We start from the raw sequence: 5038 nt of genomic DNA on the forward strand, positions 1-5038 counted from the left end.
CCGAGGGAACAAGCGTCTCCACGAAGGAGGACGACCAGGGGAGGAAAAGGACTGCTTCTGAGGATCCGGAAGCCGAAGCCTCCAAACGGGAGAAGAAGTCTCCCACAGAGGGTCCTGCCTCGGGGGGTGCTTTTGCCGCACAAAGTCCGCGGGGGGATCAGCCCTCCAACGAGTCGTAAGTGATCCAAAATACTTTAATAGTAAAGGTATGCTATCTTTTTTCTCTGAGAAAATAACCACCGCATATATCTTGCAGTTCGGGCCTTGGCCCTCTCAAATGAGCTCGTCTTCGGGGGATCTTCTTCCAGAGATGATGGAGAGTGAAACGCCTCCCTCGGACTCCTCCGCTCCAGAAGCGGGCGACCCCGAAGTGTCGTCACGGAGGGCCTCTCCGGATCCGGTGAGGCCAGAAGATAATCCTGTAGACCCTCGAAGTCCCCAGTGTCCGGCTCCCGAAGAGAGCATACAAAAGAGTCCAGCACCGTCTGGTGTGCAGTCGGACGTTCTGAGGGAGTTCGTGGGGCGAGCGGCCATCTCAGAAGAACATCGTATGCTGATGGGTACGGTGATGGAGATAATCTCCTTCGCCGAAAGCGGATTACATGAAGCCTTTATGAGTCTACTGACGGGCTTTGAGGTACGTGAGATAATATGTGATAGTACTGCACATGTTAGGTGTGCCCTGTGTAGATAGTAGCCCCTGAGACTCTGGTTGTCGCCGAGAACGGCGGCGAACAGAGGATCATATTCCCAGGCAATAACCAAACTGCCCCTATGTGCAGGTGGTGGAAGCTCCGGTGGCTAGCCGGACTAGTGAGTTTGCCAAATTAAAACGGCAACTGGATGCGGCAGATGCCGACATCGAGCTTGTTAACAAGAGGCTTGACGAGGCACAGGGTAAGTGTTATTATCCGGTGAATGCCACATAGTAAGAGCAGCATAATGCCAGTATCTTTAATATGTTGTGACTGCAGATGGAGCTGCCACCGTAGAAGCCTTGCGGGCGGTGAAGGAAATATGCCCTAGAGGCAATAATAAAGTTATTATTTATTTCCTTATAATCATGATAAATGTTTATTATTCATGCTAGAATTGTATTAACCGGAAACATAATACATGTGTGAATACATAGACAAACAAAGTGTCACTAGTATGCCTCTACTTGACTAGCTCGTTAATCAAAGATGGTTATGTTTCCTAACCATGAACAATGAGTTGTTATTTGATTAACGAGGTCACATCATTAGTGAATGATCTGATTGACATGACCCATTCCATTAGCTTAGCACCCGATCGTTTAGTATGTTGCTATTGCTTTCTTCATGACTTATACATGTTCCTATAACTATGAGATTATGCAACTCCCGTTTGCCGGAGGAACACTTTGGGTGCTACCAAATGTCACAACGTAACTGGGTGATTATAAAGGAACATTACAGGTGTCTCCAAAGGTAGATGTTGGGTTGGCGTATTTCGAGATTAGGATTTGTCACTCCGATTGTCGGAGAGGTATCTCTGGGCCCTCTCGGTAATGCACATCACATAAGCCTTGCAAGCATTGCAACTAATGAGTTAGTTGCGAGATGATGTATTACAGAACGAGTAAAGAGACTTGCCGGTAACGAGATTGAACTAGGTATTGGATACCGACGATCGAATCTCGGGGAAGTAACATACCGATGACAAAGGGAACAACGTATGTTGTTATGCGGTCTGACCGATAAAGATCTTCGTAGAATATGTAGGAGCCAATATGGGCATCCAGGTCCCGCTATTGGTTATTGACCGGAGACGTGTCTCGGTCATGTCTACATTGTTCTCGAACCTGTAGGGTCCGCACGCTTAAGGTTACGATGACAGTTATATTATGAGTTTATGCATTTTGATGCACCGAAGGTTGTTCGGAGTCCCAGATGTGATCACGGACATGACGAGGAGTCTCGAAATAGTCGAGACGTAAAGATTGATATATTGGAAGCCTATGTTTGGATATCGGAAGTGTTTCGGGTAAAATCGGGATTTTACCGGAGTACCAGGAAGGTTACCGGAACCCCCTGGGAGCTAAATGGGCCATGATGGGCCTTAGTGGAAAAGAGAAGAGGCAGCCCTACATGGGCTGCGCGCCTCCCCCTTCCCCTAGTCCTATTAGGACTAGGAGAGATGGCCAGCCCCCTCTCTCTCTTTTCCCCCTCCGTGAATCCTATTCCAACTAGGATTGGGGGGGGGGGATCCTACTCCCAGAGGGAGTAGGACTCTCCTGGCGCGCCAAGCTTGGCCGGCCAGCCTCCCCCCTCTAGTCCTTTATATACTGAGGCAGAGGCACCCCAGAAACACACAAGTTGATCCACGTGATCTATTCCTTAGCCGTGTGCGGTGCCCCCAGCCACCATATTCCTCGATAATACTGTAGCGGAGTTTAGGCGAAGCCCTGCTGCTGTAGTGCATCAAGATCGTCACCACGCCGTCGTGCTGACGGAACTCTTCCCCGACACTTTGCTGGATCGGAGTCCGGGGATCGTCATCGAGCTGAACGTGTGCTCGAACTCGGAGGTGCCGTAGTTTCGGTGCTTGATCGGTTGGATCGCGAAGACGTACGACTACTTCCTCTACGTTGTGTCAACGCTTCCGCAGTCGGTCTGCGTGGGTATGTAGACAGCACTCTCCCCTCTCGTTGCTATGCATCACCATGATCTTGCGTGTGCGTAGGAATTTTTTTGAAATTACTACGAAACCCAACAGTGGCATCCGAGCCTAGGTTATTTATGTTGATGTTATATGCACGAGTAGAACACAAGTGAGTTGTGGGCGATATAAGTCATACTGCCTACCAGCATGTCATACTTTGGTTCGGCGGCATTGTTGGACGAGACGACCCGGACCAACCTTACGCGTACGCTTACGCGAGACCGGTTCCCCCGACGTGCTTTGCACACAGGTGGCTTGTGGGCGACTGTCTCTCCAACTTTAGTTGAACCAAGTATGGCTACGCCCGGTCCTTGCGAAGGTTAAAACGGAGTCTATTTGACAAACTATCGTTGTGGTTTTGATGCGTAGGTGAGATTGGTTCTTGCTTAAAGCCCGTAGCAGCCACGTAAAACTTGCAACAACAAAGTAGAGGACGTCTAACTTGTTTTTGCAGGGCATGTTGTGATGTGATATGGTCAAGACATGATGCTGAATTTTATTGTATGAAATGATCATGTTTTGTAACCGAGTTATCGGCAACTGGCAGGAGCCTTATGGTTGTCGTTTTATTGTATGCAATGCAATCGCGATGTAATGCTTTACTTTATTACTAAGCGGTAGTGATAGTCGTAGAAGCATAAGCTTGGTGAGACGACAACGATGCTACGATGGAGATCAAGGTGTTACGCCGGTGACGATGGTGATCACGACGGTGCTTCGGAGATGGAGATCACAAGCACAAGATGATGATGGCCATATCATATCACTTATATTGATTGCATGTGATGTTTATCCTTTTATGCATCTTATCTTGCTTTGATTTACGGTAGCATTATAAGATGATATCTCACTAAATTATCAAGAAGTGTTCTCCCTGAGTATGCACCATTGCGAAAGTTCTTCGTGCTGAGACACCATGTGATGATCGGGTGTGATAGGTTCTACGTTCAAATACAACGGGTGCAAAATAGTTGCACACGTGGAATACTCAGGTTATACTTGACGAGCCAAGCATATACAGATATGGCCTCGGAACACGAAGACCGAAAGGTCGAGCGTGAATCATATAGTAGATATGATCAACATAACGATGTTCACCATTGAAAACTACTCCATCTCACGTGATCGGTTATGGTTTAGTTGATTTGGATCACGTAATCACTTAGAGGATTAGAGGGATGTCTATCTAAGTGGGAGTTCTTTAATTAATTTGATTAACTGAACTTAAATTAATCATGAAACTTAATACCTGATTAGTATCTTGCTTGTTTATGTTTGATTGTAGATAGATGGCTCATGCTGTTGTTTCGTTGAATTTTAATGCGTTCCTTGAGAAAGCAAAGTTGAAAGATGATGGTAGCAATTACACGGACTGGGTCCGTAACTTGAGGATTATCCTCATTGCTGCACAGAAGAATTACGTCCTGGAAGCACCGCTGGGTGCCAGGCCTGCTGCAGGAGCAACGCCGGATGTTATGAACGTCTGGCAGAGCAAAGCTGATGACTACTCGATAGTTCAGTGTGCCATGCTTTACGGCTTAGAATCAGGACTTCAACGATGTTTTGAACGTCATGGAGCATATGAGATGTTCCAAGAGTTGAAGTTAATATTTCAAGCAAATGCCCGAATTGAGAGATATGAAGTCTCCAATAAGTTCTATAGCTGCAAGATGGAGGAGAACGGTTCTGTCAGTGAGCATATACTCAAAATGTCTGGGTATAATAATCACTTGATTCAATTGGGAGTTAATATTCCAGATGATTGCGTCATTGATAGAATTCTTCAATCACTGCCACCAAGCTACAAGAGCTTCGTGATGAACTATAATATGCAAGGGATGAACAAGACTATTCCCGAGCTCTTCGCAATGCTGAAAGCTGCGGAGGTAGAAATCAAGAAAGAGAATCAAGTGTTGATGGTCAACAAGACCACTAGTTTCAAGAAAAAGGGCAAAGGGAAGAAGAAGGGGAACTTCAAAAAGAACGGCAAGCAAGTTGCTACTCAAGAGAAGAAACCCAAACCTGGACCTAAGCCTGAAACTGAGTGTTTCTATTGCAAGCAGACTGGTCACTGGAAGCGGAACTGCCCCAAGTATTTGGCGGATAAGAAGGATGGCAAGGTGAACAAAGGTATATGTGATATACATGTTATTGATGTGTATCTTACTAATGCTCGCAGTAGCACCTGGGTATTTGATACTGGTTCTGTTGCTAATATTTGCAACTCGAAACAGGGACTACGGATCAAGCGAAGATTGGTTAAGGACGAGGTGACGATGCGCGTGGGAAACGGTTCCAAAGTCGATGTGATCGCAGTCGGCACACTACCTCTACATCTACCTTCAGGATTAGT

Source organism: Triticum dicoccoides, chromosome 2A (genome assembly GCF_002162155.2).
Source record: "Triticum dicoccoides isolate Atlit2015 ecotype Zavitan chromosome 2A, WEW_v2.0, whole genome shotgun sequence".
Lineage (NCBI taxonomy): Eukaryota > Viridiplantae > Streptophyta > Magnoliopsida > Poales > Poaceae > Triticum > Triticum dicoccoides.